The sequence below is a fragment of the Nicotiana attenuata genome, chromosome 6 (assembly GCF_001879085.1).
Source record: "Nicotiana attenuata strain UT chromosome 6, NIATTr2, whole genome shotgun sequence".
NCBI lineage: Eukaryota > Viridiplantae > Streptophyta > Magnoliopsida > Solanales > Solanaceae > Nicotiana > Nicotiana attenuata.
This window is the reverse complement of record NC_031994.1, coordinates 92344992-92361710: the sequence shown is the minus strand read 5'-3', so window position 1 is coordinate 92361710 and position 16719 is coordinate 92344992. Positions and strand designations below refer to the sequence as shown.

The 16719-nt window shown below is 39.8% G+C and overlaps 1 non-coding gene across 1 annotated transcript; it reads left to right on the top strand.

Annotated features, from left to right (window-relative positions):
* TRNAL-CAG lies at window positions 4344-4424 on the top strand. Its single transcript has one exon. It is a non-coding gene; the product is annotated as a tRNA-Leu (tRNA).

The following is a 16719-nucleotide window of genomic DNA, read 5'->3' as shown; positions in this document are numbered from 1 at the left end:
TATATATATATATATATATATGAAAAAGTTTACATGGATCGGTCAGGATCCTACACAAAAAATCCAAAAAAAAGGAAAAACCCTAAGTGCTTATTTTTCTTTAGGAGCTGCATATTTGTCACCAGAATCCCCTCCAGTCTCGGATCCACTCGCGCTCATCATCATCATCAGAAGAAAGCAACACTTTAGCTTCGGCCTTGAGTACTTTCGCGTTCTCGATATCGACAGCAAGGTCAAAGACACGAGCATGGATCACCTCGAGAGTCTCTCTTCGAGACTGGTACTTGGCATGCTTGACAGCCCAGTATGATCGAGTCTGAGTGGTGCCAACCACTTCTCTCGCTCGAGCTTGAGCAACTTCAGTATCGGCTCGGTAGACCGCCACGATCGCCTCCACTTCAGCCTTTACTCTTTCTGCCTCAGATGTGGCCTTTGCAAGAACGACAGCCAACCGAGCCTCGAGCTCCTCAATTTTCTTGACTCGGACCAAGCATTCCTCCTTCATGATTTGGAGTTGGCGTTCGGCCGATGACAGTTGGGATCGAGCAGTATCCTTCTCCGAGGAAAGGCGGTCCATGTTTTGCTTCTACCCCAAAGTCTCCACCTTCATCATGTTGGCCTCCTCATGGAGCTACTCGATCTTTTCCTCCTTCTGCTGAACCTGCAAGATCAAAGTATTAGTCGTTGTTCCCGAATCAAAGTATCAAAGCTAGTTCAGCTTGGAGATCCTTGATCTCCTATTCTTTTTGCCCACTGAGGAGTTTGAGGGCATCTCTCTCCTCCGTGAGCCTTTTAATATCGGCCTCACACCGGTTCAGCTCTACCTAGGATTTAGAAAACACTTCCTGATAAAGCGTTAAGGCCTATGAAGAAAGAAAGGAAATTAGGCAAGAGGAAATAAAGGCAAACGTAATATTGATAAAGGGAGCTGAAGCTTACCTGGCTCAGGAGTCGCCGAGTCTCATCGAAGATACTCGATGCATCACCTAGATTGAAAGCATCTTCGACTCCCGTGATGCAACCCTGAAAAAGGTCCTCCTCTTCGTGGGCTATTCCCACATCGAGGGTCTCCATGGCCTGGGCTTCCTGAATTTGCCCCTCGAAAAATGTGGGGAGGGGAGGCAAATCGTCAACGTCTATTTCCCTAAGCAAGTCACTTGGGGCGTTCTCTTTGTTTCGAAGGGCCTCGGAACCGGCCCCTTCAGGCACATCCGCCGATTGCTCATTACGGTGGGTGGCATCTTCAGCCTTCGAGGACTCAGGGACTTTGCTCGGGCCACCCTCCGAGATATCCTCGGTCCGAGGCTAAACCTCTTCGATCACTACCGGCTCAGCGGCCTTCGGGGCCTCGGCGCTCCTCTTCGTTCGAGCTACTAGCTCGAAGACAGCATCTTCATCTTCCTCTTCTTCCTCCCTTAGACGCTGAGCTACATCAGTAGGCAGGGCGACTGTGTCCTTTTTCGACCTGCGAGCCTTTCTCTTCTTGGGCTTTGGAGTATCGGAGGGCGAGACCCTTTTTCGTTTCTTTTCCTTAGATGGCTTTGGGGCCGGGGGCGGAACCTCGTCCTCCCCGGACGGGGGCCTCATGACGGCATCTTTCCCAAGGCCTGTATGAAAGGAAATCAAATAAGTATAAGAGGGAAACATTTTAAGGCCATCAATACGTATAGAAAAGGCTTACCGTGATTTTTGGCCTCCCATCGGCCCCTTGCTAAATTGCGCAATGAGCACTCAACATACGAGGAGGTCGAAGCTAGGGTACGGACCCAGCTCTCGAGGTCCGGAAATGCACTAGGCATCCAAGCGACCGGTACATCACAGAAAAGGATGTCAGTAAAAAGAAGTAAAGGAAACAAAACAGTAAATAAAAGCTAAAGGAAGGATCGAACTTATGCTCCATATTTCACTTCTCGAGAAATGACGTCATCTCGGTCGGAATTAGGTCGGAAGTTTTCACTCGAACGAACCGACCCATCCACCCTCGATCCTTGTCCTCATCTATGCTCGAGAATAATACCTTGGTGGCCCGATGCTGAAGTTTTATCAACCCACCTCGAAAAAGACGGGGCCTATACAACCTGTTGAGGTGGTCGAGGGTGAAAGGCGTCCCTTCTTTTTTACTCGCGAAAAATTGGAACAAAATGACAATCCGTCAAAAGGAAGGGTGGATCTGGCCTAGGGTTATTTGGTATTGGCGGCAGAAGTCGATGATGACGGGATCGACAAGGCCCAACGTGGTATCTTCCACGCGGGTAGTGATATCTTCCTCGGGAGACGGAATCACCACCTCTTTCTTCTCCAAATGGCAGTCTTCCTTGACCTGCTCGAGGTCGCTCTCAGTTATCGAGCACATGTACCTAGACATTGGCTCACACCGGCCAGGGACAGAAGAAGTTTTCTCGACTTTGAAGTCGGAAAAAAGATCACACCCCATCTCGGGAACGCATTCCTCAGGGCGCAGCTCCACAGGTGTTTTGTCTCCGGTCGGCCGCGATGAAGAGGCTTTCTCCTTTTGAGGAATAGTTTTTGATGTCTTCGCCATTTTTGTATAAAGAAAGAAGAAGAGGATAAGGTTTGGTGTTTTGAGGAAGGATTGGTAACGGAGCAGAATGGGAAGGCTTAAAAGATGTGAAAAGCTTTGAATATTTGCAGATTGACTTGAAGAACTCAAAGGGAATTTTGAAAATTATTACAAGAAAAATTCAAAGTAAAGTTTGAGGAAGTGAGAAGAAAACCTATTTAAGGATTCATGGCGACGGTTCAAAGGCACTGGTGGCCGACCGCCAACTAACACTCATTAATGATTTTGGGAACTGTACCGACGGGACGTTTCAGTCGCTTACATCATGAGGATGATGTCATGATAGATCGAGGTACAAAACCGAAGGCTCAGTTCGTTTCTTCTCATTACATTCCAAGAAACGACGGAACCCGATTGTGCTATTGGATCGAGACCAGGGGACTGCATCGAGGGTTAGCCTCGTAATGGATCAGACCAGAATACAAAGACAAGGTATCCAGTCCAAGGATCGAGGTGCCTGTTGAAATCGAGGCCAGCATTGATCGAGACCAAATATGATAGACTTCGAGTAGAGCGCAATAACGGAAAAGCGAGATATCAGTGACCAGCCGGAGATCATGGCGTAAATCTCGGAACAGATCAAATCAGGGGCGGTTATCTAGTTAATCATGGGATTTATTTCCGGAATTAGAATTGCACCATAAATAAGATTCCTCTACTATATAAAGGGGATCCTAATCATCTTGTAAACACCTTACATTCACGCATATCAAAGCAATATAATATTCTCTCTTTAATTTACATCCTCTTTTTCATCAGCTTGTTACATTTTTACCGTTCTTGAACAACTAGCTCGAGGGTATTCAAGCTCGAGGGCTAAACTCTATTCAAACACTGGTTTGCTTTATTTTATTGTCAATTTTCATTACTAATCTTTGTATTTATCAATTGGTATTAGGTGAAATCACATATCCTTAAAACTTTATTATAAATTTAATTGTTATCCAGTTTTTAGGGTAAATACGGATTTAATTCCAAAAACCTTAAAGATTAAACCCATAAAATTTGAATCATGAATTCACTTTTGCATCATATATCTTACATGTAATCACCGTTTTTTTATATCTGATAGAAGAGATTTAAACGAATTGCTTCTACTGTTCTGATAGGATCTTCTTTTTCCTTCCTTTTTTTTTTTTGGAGCATCAGCAAATATGTAGACAGATCAACTTCCTTCAAGTTGATAGGATAATGTTAATTAGCACACTGTATATATGAACTACTTAACTATGATTTTTACGTTGGAATTAGCCAAGACATAGAACAACAATAGCAACAAGTGCAATAGTCCAGCACATGGATTTGAAGTCTGTTGACATAAAATCATTCCTATTATCTAATTTCCGAAGCTGAAATGCATTTATCTGCAGTTCTCTCATCAGCATTAGGAAAACGGGATAGAATTATCATATGTGCAGCTGGAACTTGCAGCAATTACAGAAAATTGTTCACAGTTAATCCGAGTTAGCCTATTTACTCTATATTTTATAAATTATTTTTCCTTTTACGTACCACTCTTCTCTAATCACCAATTGTCCAGCTAAATTTGAAGATAGAAACTACTCCAAAGGGGAAAGAAGAACGATGCAAGAGATGTTATCTACTAATCACTGGAAAAGAGAAGGAACTTGTATATGTACACATTTCAAATCTTCTCAATGTTAATTACTTGAATAAGTGATGGACAAGCTTATTCTCCAATGGGTAACCAATCAATAGAAAATGTAAGTTACCAAAGTAAATGGTAGAAATGTCTCACAGTGTCAAGATGGCCGAGTTGGTCTAAGGCGCCAGTTTCAGGTACTGGTCCGAAAGGGCATGGGTTCGAATCCCATTCTTGACAAAGAAACTTTTTTCTTTCGTTTGGCTACTGTAGCTTTCTCCTAATCTTCAAGCGGTTAGATCACGCAAAATCTCCTTAAAATCCCCTTTTCTACTTATGATTTTAAAACTGTTCAACAGAATATTCTTAAAACTTTTACCAAGGTAGATAAATAGTGATTCCATCTTTCTTTCCTTCTTTCATCACTGATAGATAGTTATTCCATCTATATCAGTACAAATCGAACTTTTTCCCAAGGAATTCATTCACTTGACTAACAAAACAGATTTGTACGGGTAAGGTGATCAGATTTGTCATGAATCATAGTTTGTTTCATTCATGTTTTAAAACGGAACAGAATTATTTATTACAGAACTTTAAGATCATTAATACAACCAGGGGCGGACCCACATGTTACTAAGAGAGTTAAATTGAACCCGCTTCATCCAAAAATAGTACTGTGTTCATCAGTAATTTATGTCTAAAAAAGGAAATATATGTATATAAAATTATATTTGAACCCACTTGATGCGAATGCTCCGTCTGCAAACATGGTCATACGGGTTCAAATTTTAGAGCTTCAGCGACGTCACCTGTTCGAAGCACGACTGCCCTTGTATTCATTTTGTAAGGTTTCCTTTTCTGTTTGTTTTCGAACATAGTGATAGGTGACGTGTAGCTATAATTTCATAGTTTCGTACATTATTTGCCTTGCATTTTACATGCTTTAATGATAAATTATATTTTATTTGCACGTAATGGAGTCTATTTTATATGTAGGTGAATTGGAAATGAAAGTACAACAAAAGGGATACTTAAACGTCGAAAGTGTGCTCGAGAACAGTGAAAAGGAGAGGCCAGGCAAAGGCCAGCTCAACCAGGCTTTAGCCTGACGAGGCCAGCCAAAGGCCAGGCTGAGGTTGGCGTTAGGCTGGCGACGCCAGGCCTGGGGCCAGGTCCAGTCCGAGTTTTGAAGACTTAATTCGTCTCCTGGTTTGACTAGGACTAGGCCTACACTTTAGGTCTTTTCCTACACATATAAATAGACCTAAAAACGTCACTTTCGAGAGACTTTAGACCTAGGAAGAGCACGGAGCCGTCGTGGAGACCAGAGATTCGACCTAAGGAGGCAAGAACACACTAGGAGCAAGGCGGAGATTTCTTCTACAAGTTTTTCACTTTCTTCTTCCTATTTTAATTATTGGTTATGAATTCTAGTATTGTAGTTATGCATACTATTATGAATAGCTAATTTGTTATCTAGGGTTTTGATGGAACCTATTGGAGGGTGATTTTCCTGTTACGTTAATATAGATTTGCTGTAGCTTTTTCTCTGTTTCTTCAACTACGTTATTATTGTGGTTGGTTGAAGAGCTCTCAATAGACTGTGCCTATTTAGTGTGTATTACTCGGGAGAGAGTGCATATTTAGGTAGTTGTTGAACAACATCACTCCTAACATATATGAGGGATCAATACGGAGGGTTTAAAAGTGGATTAGGGATAACGAAATCTTGGTGCGATCTGAGTGAGCCGTACTTAATGCCAGCTAGCGTAATTCGGGAGAATATATCTAGTAAATTATGGTAATTACTCGGGAGAGAGTTACGACAGTCAGAGTGGTCATGATCGATAGAGAAAACTTAGGCAAATTTATAGAAAACGTAGCGGAAAGGATTCCGACAATAGGGAAAATCATAACTCTAGACCTCCGTATTCTTGTCTCCAATCCTTATCCTTGTTAATTGATAGTTTTACTGCTTTCTAGTATTTGTTAGTTAATTAAATAAAAAAAATATTATAATATTTATAACTAGAAGATTGTTTGGACTTGTATTTCTTAGCAATATTGAACAACTGTAGCTAAGCCTTAGTTCTCTGTGGGATTCGACTCCGGACTTGTAAACCGGATTATATTTGCAACGACCGCTTAGTCCTTTTTATAAGGCATAGTTGGGCGTGATCAATAGGTTATATGTGTATCCCTGTTATGTTTTGATGATCTAACAAACTTACCGTTAAGAACCAGATAAGGAACCTGTTACACATCCTCAAGAACTTAAGATCAACAAGTCTCCAGTCGGGGACACGGTTCAACTCTTCAGAGTCAAAGGAACAGCAGAGGGGACGTATAGCTACCAGTTCCCATGGTGACTGTACAAGTCAAACTCCCAGCTGTAAAGTTGCTGCCTGCACATGCAACTGTGCAAAAATAGTGCGACAGTCAACTTTATGGGAAATGCCCTTTACCTAACTTGCTTGCATCATTCAAGTGATGTCACAAATGAATTATTAACATCAAGCAAAGGTAAACCAAAATACTTGCACATTCAAGAATTGATCAAGCATTCTCTTAAGTCATCCATCAATCTTGCAAGTGACTCTCAAGGGCATCAAGAACAAAGAACAACATAACAACGGACCAGTTCCCTGTATCGAGTTATTACATGCCCTTAGTTATGTTGTACCTTTGTTAAGTCACTCTACGTGTAATTCCTACTTAGCTTAGTTAGAAACATTATGTAGGAAATCTTTGCAAATCATAAAACCTTGTGTTTGTGTCTTGGCTAGAGTTAGTCGAGTTGTAAGTCTTTGTAATAGAGTTATTACAAAGTGTAGTGACCCGGCCGGTCGTTTCGAGAGTTATAGCCCCGTTTCTCCATTTCCTATTTCTCTTATGTTCTTCACCTGCATTATGACTTACGGGTTAGTTGGTTCGGGTCCAGAGTGGTTTTGGAGCGAATTGAGACATTTAGTCTCTTATTTGAAAGCTTAAGTTGGAAAAGTTAATCGGATGTTGACTTATGTGTAAACAACCTCGGATTTGAATTTGATGGTTCCATTAGCTCAGTTAAGTGATTTTGGACTTAGGAGCGAGTCCGGAATGTAATTTGGAGGCCCGTGGTAGAATTAAGCTTGAATTGGCGAAAGCTAGAATTTTGGCGATTTTGGTCGGCAGTGGAAATTTTGATATTGGGGTCGGAATGGAATTCAATTCTGGAAGTTGGAGTAGGTTTGTGGTGTCATTTCTGACTTGTGTGTAAAATTTGAGGGCATTCGGACGTGATTTGATAGGTTTCGACGTCGTTTGTGGAATTCGGAAGTTTAGAAGTTCTTAGGCTTGAATCCGGGGGTAATTTGGTGTTTTGATGTTGTTTTGAGTGATTCGAAGGTTCGAATAAGTTGGTATGATGTTATGGGATGTGTTTGTATGTTTGGTTGAGGTCCCGAGGGCCTCGGGTGAGTTTAGGGTGGTTAACAGATCATTTTTGGCTTTTGGAGGATGGCTTAGCTGCTGGTATTTTTCTTCTGGTTTCCTTATACGTGATCGCATGAGTATATTCACGATCGCGTAAGCTTATTTGGGGCAGAGGTGAGTTTGTTCTACGCGATCGTAGAGTTAGGGATGCGATCGCGTATATGTGTGAGGTCGTGCTTCGCGAACGCGTGGTCAGTGCCACGTTCGCATATGAGTAATAGAGTTGAAGAAGAGCCGAGGTGATTGCTCTACGCGATCACGTGAGGTAGGATGCGATCGCGTAGGTTTGTGTGGCAGTGGTTCGCGAACGCGTGGTGAATTCCGCATTCGCATAGAGTAAAAATGTGGGGCAACCAGTTTGTGCTTCGCGATCGCGAGGCTATTTCCATGATCGCGATGAAGAATATCTGTGCTGTAGTGTTAAATTTCAAAAACTGAGGGTTTGAACCCATTTTTCATATTTTGGGCTCGAGACCACGTTATTGGGCGATTTTTGAAGGGATTTTCAGAGAACTGATTTGGGTAAGTGTTTCTCACTTGGTTTTGGTTAAATCCCATGATTCTACCTCTGATTTTGTCATCTAATTTGTGATTTGAGGTGAAAAATTGGGGAAGAAGATGAAGTGTTCTTGAGTTATGATTTTGGTGGTTTGAATGGGATTTTGGTGTCGGATTTGAGTAGATTTGGGTATGGGTAGACTCGTGAGTGAATGGGCTTTCGGGTTTTGTGACTTTTGTCGGATTTCGAGACGTGGGCCCGGGGGTCGGGTTTGAGCCGATTTCGGATTTTGGTTATAATTTGGCATTTTTCTCCTGGAATTGGTTCCTTTAGCCTATATTGATCGTATTGTGTTGCTTGTGGCTAGACTTGGGACGTTTGGAGGCCGATTTGAGGGGCAAAGGCGTCGCGGAGTAGGATTTTGGCTTGGTTTGAGGTAACGCTTCCAAACTTGGTTCTGAGGGTTCGAAACCCCAAACTATGTGTTATGTGATTAGTATTGAGGTGACGCACATGCCAAGTGACATGCGTGCGGGCGTGCACTGTGAGAATTGTGGCCTGGGTGATTCCATGACACCGTTTAGTGACTCTATCCTGTTGATATCCATGTTTTCTTCGTGTGTTAAAGTAGTTGAGCAGTAAACCATGCTAGATATCATGTTTAGGCTTTGTGCCGATATTGTTTGGACCCTTAGCGGTCGTTTATTGCTGTCATCTCACTAGTTTCATTTAATATTCCATACTCAGTCATGATCATGCATTTTTATATCAAATCTTAGTTATTTATTGATTCATCATATCATTGTTCCTGGTTGTTTTCATGACATTGTGAGACCGTGGTGAGACTGGAGAGGTCGATGACTGAGTGAGGCCGAGAGCCTGGTTATGAGTGACAGTTATGGGATCGGACTGCACGATGCAGCGGTTATATTGATTTATGATAGCGCTTGGGCTCAAGGAGCCCCTCCGGAGTCTGTAACACACCCCCAGTGAGCGCGGATGATATTATTGAGGGATGGATTTCTCTGGACATGGAGTTGTCCGAAGTACTAGATACCTGGAGATGGATTTATCCACAGGGTTGGATTGACCTTTTGTCCTCGGTACTGGTTGACTTACAGTCAGTGTTGTATATGTTCCAGGATGGATTTTCTTGGGCCGGATGGCCATATACAGTACCGAGTGGTTGAGCACTTGAGAGTGGGAGTACATGGTGCATACATACAGTCAGTGCATTGGCATGTAGAGATAGTGGAGCTGTATACTTTACATTGTCCAGATCTGTATTTACCTTATTGCATTGAGCTGTCTATTTTACTTGAAAGCATGCCTACGTTTCTGCACATTAATCTGTTATATCTGTTGAGGTTGAGTTCTTCACTACCTTTCAGTCTAAAGTTTGGACTTGTTACTTACTGAGTTGGTGTACTCACGTTACTCCCTGCACCTCGTGTGCAGATCCAGGCGACTCTGTTCATGGTGGCGGTTGCGGATAGAGCATTTCCAGAGTTTGGAGACTTTCGAGGTAGTTGCACTGCGTTCGCGGGCCTTGACTCTCCTGTTTTATCATTTGACGTACTTTCAGTTGTTTTCCTTTAGACCTTGTAGTGGTTTGTATTTCGAGTAGACGCTCATGTACTCAGTGACACCCTGGTTTTGTGCTGGATTGTATCACTTTGGGATTTTTCTTATGTTTCAAATAGTTTTCTTTATGTTAAATGCTTCCGTTACTGTTTTCAAACTTATTGCTGTTGTGTTGAATTTTGTTGAGTGAGGCTAGCCTAGTTCCACAATTGGCGCCATCACGACGGTTAAGTTTGGGTCGTGACACAAAGTGGCTTGTAATATAGTTATTACAAGTTAGTGAGAGATTAAGAGGTTAATTCCTAGGTTACAATAGGTTATAATCTAAAGTTTTTTCAGTAGTGAAGTTGAAATTCTACAAGGTTAGGTCGTGGTTTTTGATCCCGTGAGCTGGGAGTTTTCCACATAAAACTCCCTTGTGTCATTTACTTACTGCAGTGTGCGTATGTCTGTGGGAACTAATAGAGAACTTGGTTCTCTATATAGTTTGGTGGACCCTTAATTTCTATCAATTGGTATCAGAGCAGGTTCTTTCTACCAGGCTAATGATAATAGGCGAAATCTAGGTGATTTAGCTAATGTTTATGCTTCCGCATGATTATATTCCAACGTAATAATATGGTTAATTGATGAAAAATAGGCTCTAATTGTGATTTGTATACATTGCAGGATGAGGAGCTTATATGATGCTTTCAAGAGGCTATTGGAATGATTTATGAGCAAGAACGACCCCTCGGAGCTGAGTGCGCGCAAGGACGAGACAAAGAATGCCAGAAATCATGGCCCAGATGCGCGAGCAGACGCGCGAACTCATGCGCGAAGTCGCGCGCGTTAAGGGCTGAGGCAGAATGAAGCGCGAAGTTACGCGCGAGACCGGTACGGAAAAGAGTTATTTAGGGGTAAAATTGGAAATCTGGAGAGAAACCCACTTAACCTATATAAAGTCAAGCTCGCCCAAGGTTAAATTATCAAGGTTTTAATAGGGTAAAACTTACTTTTGAGAGTACTTTGGCAAGAGAAACAAGTGTGAGAGATCACCAAAAACATCATTATTCTTATTCTCTTTTATTGTTCTTGCAATCTTTGATTATGAATCTTCTAGTAGTTTATTGCTCCATTGTTATGAGTAGCTAAATACCTTAATCTAAGGTTTTGGTGGAACCCGTTGGGGATGACTTGGTTGTTTTATTAATATAGTTTGATTTGGTTGTTAATCTCTATTTGTTCATCTATGTTTTGATTGTGGTTAGTTGAAAGGGCCCTCAATTATCCGTTCCTATTAATTATGTATCTACTTGAGAGAGAGTGCATATTTAGGTGATTGTATGAACAACATCACTCCCGGAGTATAGGCGAGAGTCATAACCGAGGGTTTAGAGGTTGGATTAGAGATAACGATACCTCGGGTGCAATCTAAGTGAACTGTATTGTGAATCTAGCTAGCGTAGCTTGAGAGAGTGTGTCTAGTAAATTATCATAATTGCTTGAGAAAGATTTATGATAGCTGGAGCGTTCATGATTGATAGAGACAACCAAATCATAGTTATAAGACATATACAACCAAGGAAATTACCAACGGGGGAAACCATTGCCTTAGACCTTCTTCCAATTGTTTACAAATCAAGTTTAGTTAATTTTCAGCTGTTGATTACTTTCAGTCTTTAGTTGTTAGAAAAATCAACCATTGTGAATCAAAAAGTTTGGGGAAACAGATTGTGTGAATTTAGTAAATCTGACAATAGTAGTTGATAGGTTAATTCTCTGTTGTTCGACTCTGGGCATAAATACTCTGATTATATTTGCAACGCCCGCATAGTCTTTTGCGAGACTCAGTTGAGCGTGATCAGCTAACACCTAGAAAGGATCCTCATGGATGTTCCGCCAAACTTCGAAGAAGGTCAGTCTACTTACAGACCACCAAGATTCAACTATGGCTGGTGGAAGACAAGGATGCACGACTTCATCATGGCTGAAGACTCAGAACTCTGGGATATCATCTGCAATGGACCCTTCGTCCCTACGAAGACCATTGGAGACCCCGCAATGGCGGTTCCTAAAACTAGAAAGGAATATATAATGATGTTGACCGCAAGGCTATTGAAAAGAACTTTCAAGCTAAGAAAATCCTCGTCTGTGGTATTGGACCAGATGAGTACAACAAGATTTCAGCATGCCAATCTGCTAAGGAGATCTGGGAAGCTCTCCAAACAGATCATGAAGGGACAACACAAGTAAAGTAGTCCAAGATTGACATGCAAACCACAGAGTATGAGCTCTTCAGGATGAAGGACGATGAGTCCATTCAGGATATGCACACTTGCTTCACATCTATCATCAATGAGCTTCACTCACTGGGAGAGATCATCCACAGGAACAGACTTGTCAGGAAGATACTTAGTGTATTAACTGGTTCCTGACGAGACCAATGTGCATAGGATTTTTCTGCTCATACTCAGTCAAATTCTAGTATAGTTTATGATATCGTCCCACAGAGATTGGTTAATCTAGGCTATAGACTTTTAATATTTTTACTACTATTTGAGAGAACCAAATTGATGAAAGGTGAGTTTTAATACTTGTTTATTAATTAAAGCAAAACAAATAATTTCCGAAATATTTATATTTAAAAAGAGTTGGGAATCGTTGAATTCACTTGATAATATTATTACAATAAAATCTCAATTTCTACATGTATTTCTCTAAAGAATAGTTGCTTATTGCTAATACAATTATATTTTTTCACTAAGAAAAAGTCAATTAATAGCACTCTGTGAGATTATGTAATTAGTTGAGTTAAAACTAGTGATGATCAAACCGAAATATTTTTTAGCTTGAATTGTGCTAAAAGGTAGTAAAAACTTCGGGAGAATATTTTTACTAAAACTTAATAATCTTGCCTACAACAATTCCTCCGTGAGAATTAAAACTGAGACAAACAAGATTACAGATTTGAAATAAGAGTTTTACAAAAAATTATTCTCATTCTACTATTTTATTCATTGGTTATTATATATTAATTTTGCTCTGTGAGAATTACAAAATTAATATAAGAATAGCTTAAAGAAAATATATAGAAGTGAGAATAAGGATTAGATGGAAACCATTATTTCAGCACAACATGAATTATAAAAATAAAATTTCAAGCCAAGCATGTATTAAAACTGAAATAATATTATAAAAATATTTATCAAGCTTCATCAACTATCCCAACAAATGAGATTACTCCATTATGGGGTATTTAAATCTCACAACAAAAAGAAATTCTAGAATATTGCCAATACTCTTAGAAAATTTAAAAACTAACAAGAAAAAAAATAAAATAGTTAAAGAAAGAAGTTAAGACCAAAGTTTATAGAAAAGCAGTTCTCTCTTCCCCCTTTCCGATGCCAAATTTGCATTGAATTTATAGAAGAGTCTTGTAGGCATTAAATGATTAGATGTGTCCAAGACTAAGAGCTTGGATACGTATGAAGATATGAGCTTGGACACGTCTGAAGATATGATCTTGGACACGTCTGAAGATATGATCTGGACACGTATGAGGATATGAGTTTGGACACGTCTGAAGATATGAGCTTGGATATGTTAAAAGATAGGAGCTTGGATATGTCTAAGATAGGAGCTTGGATACATCGAAACTTCAATTATAGGCTTCCGTTTTCCATTTCAATTCTTGTGCTTGCTATAGCAGACTTTCATCGAGCACTCTGTCTTTTCCTTCTATTATTTATAATTTTTTTTCCTGCAAAAATAGTTAGAAAGAGGCAAAATTCGAAATATAATTTAAGTTATTAAAAGTAGGATATTAAGAGTATATAATAAGTAAATATTTTATATTCATCAAATTTCCCCATGCTTGAACCATTGCTCGTCCTCGAGGAGAATAACTTTATTAGTAATTATTGTTTCTTGTAAAGTAGAAAATTAAAAAAATAAAAATTCACATAAAGTTCAACGCCAATAACGTTTTCAAGTTCACCAAATCTTTACCTTGTTTCTGCTTCTGCTTTTATTTAGCAAAAGAAATTTCGCTTCTCGTATTCCTGATGAACCTTTTGAGATTGATAACTTTTATGAACACAACTCTTGAGTTTCTCTAATTTTTCCATAAGCTTGCCCTTCATGTCAGTCTCCACTAATATAAGATCAACATTGATTTCTAAAATCTTCTTAAGACTTTTCTGGTCTTGTAATATTTGGCCTAATGCTGGTAAGGGTAAAGGATATATTTATAGTGACTTGTTCTTTCCAGCTTTATCATTAAAGTTAATTATTTTTTCAACCACGAATTTATTTCACAAGCATATATACATTTTTTTTTGTACTTTTTTTGTATTTTTGTATGGGACTATCATATATCCATGAAGTACAGTTTTTTAGAATGTCCATTTTGTTTTTCTCTTTTTTTTCATTCTCCATCTCGTGCTTTGATAACCATTTCTACTCAATTATAGATAGCTGGAAAGAGTAAGAATATCACTTTTGTATTTTTTCTTACTTTTCTTTATGCTGATGGTGTAGCAATAAAATTTAAGGCTCAAATTTGGGTGCTAAAAGGATATATATGTACTGTTTTTTTTCTTTTTGGAATAAAGTGGCTAAAAAGTTAAACAAATAAAGCCTAATTTTTAAAAATCAATGTTGTCTGAAATTTTGCCTCGATAGACATTTGGGGCAAGTTCTAGCTAAATTATATTGATTCTATCTGTTTGTGATCATAATGCTTCTCAATTTGAACAATTTCTCAAATTTGGAGATACTCATCATTTGCCTTCACAAAAAACCACAAACATGGAAGTTAGTTGGCATAAATAAAAAAAAATTATGTTCGAAGGTATGTAAAATTTATCTTAACACTTTAAAACCTTACAAGAGCAATACTTACGAATAAAGGATGATTATAAACTAAAGAAAATAAGTTGTGCATACATAAATATATTAGAAACTCCTTTTTATATATTTTTAGACTGAAAATAAGAATATATATATAAAATAAAATCGTTTTGACTTTCAAATTTACAATCACAGAAGAAAGTTTGAAAGAAACTGTGACCACACATATTCTATGTGTAATAGACTGAACTAATTTAACACTTTAACAGTCATAAAGTGCTGGTTATGAATATAAACCAGAAAATTTACCTGTGCCAACATTCGAAGAATTATTAAATGGCTAACCAACTGTGACGACCCAAAGGGTCATCACCGGATTTCTCTCTTTTTCCGTGCTTCCGAGGCCTTGAAAACCTCACCTTTAGTTGCCTCGATTTGCATGCGCAGTCCGGGCGCGTAGCCGGAAAGATTATATGTTAAACTTTGTGGAAAATTTCAAAATGTGGCTTTAAAATAATTTAAAGTTGACTTCGGTCAACATTTTTGGTAAAAGGACCCGGACCCGTGATTCGACAGTCCCGGAGGGTCCGTAGAAAAATATGGGACTCGGGCATGTGCCCGGAGTCGAAATCCGAGGTCTAGAACCCGAGTAAAAGAATTTTCTGTGAAATTGTTTTTCTGAAATTATTAAGGAAAATGGAAATGAAAAGTGATTAAAAGACTATGGTATCGGGCTCGTATTTTGGTTCCAACGCCCGGTACAAGTCTTAAATATGTGTTAAGCGCTTTCTGTAAAGTTTGGTCGAAAACGGACGTCATTTGGCGTGTTTCGGACCTAAATATCTAAAGTTTGAAGTTTGTGAAGTTAGAAAGAAAAATGATGATTTTGAGGTTTGATTCATTGATTTTGATGTTGTTTTGGCGATGTGATCGCTCGAGTAAGTTCGTAGGATGTTGTTGAGTTAGTGTGTGTGACTGGTTGGGAGCCCCGAGGGCTCGGGAGTGTTTTCGGAGGTGTTCGGGGTATTTTTGAACTTAGAAAAAGTAGCAGATTTCCTGCAATTTTTACACAGTGCTTTCCTTCTTCGCGATCGCGTCTTTCATCTCGCGTTCGCATAGCCTTAGCCTTCCCTTCATCGTGTTCGCGTTACCCCATACGCGATCGCGTAAGTCAACTCAGGACCCCCCAGTAATTCCTTCATCGCGTTCGCGGACTAGTCCTCGCGTTCTAGTAGTAACAACCTCTTCTTCATCGCGTTCGCGTTACCCCATCTCGCGTTCGCATAGTACAAGTCCTGGACCCAGCCTTTCCCCCTTCTACGCGTTCGTGATAAGTCTTCCGCGAACGCGATGTTCCCAGTCCTCTTTCTTCGCGAACGCGACACCCCTGTCGCGATCGCGAAGGTAAAAAACGCCCAGTGATTTTGTTAAAATTATAGAAACAGTAGCTTCGGGATTTAGTCCATATTTCACACGAACTCATCTTCTCCACAGCCCATAGGCGATCTTTAGAGCTTTTCTTCACCAAAGCTTCTTGGGTAAGTATTATCTAACTCGTTTTCTTCATTTTCTATCATCATTTATCAAATTCCTAGACCTAAAACATGTAATTTAGGGTGTAAATTAAGGGTTTTGGGTAGAGTTAGGTTTTTGAGAATTTTGGGTGATTCAACCTCAATTTGGGGTCGAATCTTAAAACAAATTATATATTTGAACTCGTGGGGTTATGGGTGACTAGGTTTTTGGTCCGAGCCTCGTGTTTGGACCATGTGGGCCCGGTGTCGAATTTTGGTATTTTTGGAAGAATGTTAGGAAACTCATTTCTAGGCTATGGGATTATGTTGTTGGGCCCTAATTGATATTCTTGAATTAATTATGCCTAGATATCATTGTTTCGGAGTCGGATTGTAGGGGAAAGGCGGTATTTGAGGATTGATTGCTATTCTTTGGACCGAGGTAAGTGTTTGATCTAACTTTGGCTTGAGGGAATAGGATTAGAGTATTATTTGCTAATTGCTAAATGTTAAGTACGGTGTATAGGCATGGTGACGAGTATCTATACACCGGTGTCTAGCATGACCGTGAGTCCTTACTTGTGCTTATGTGGGATTCCGTGGTGCCTCTTCCTTGTTTAATTGATGG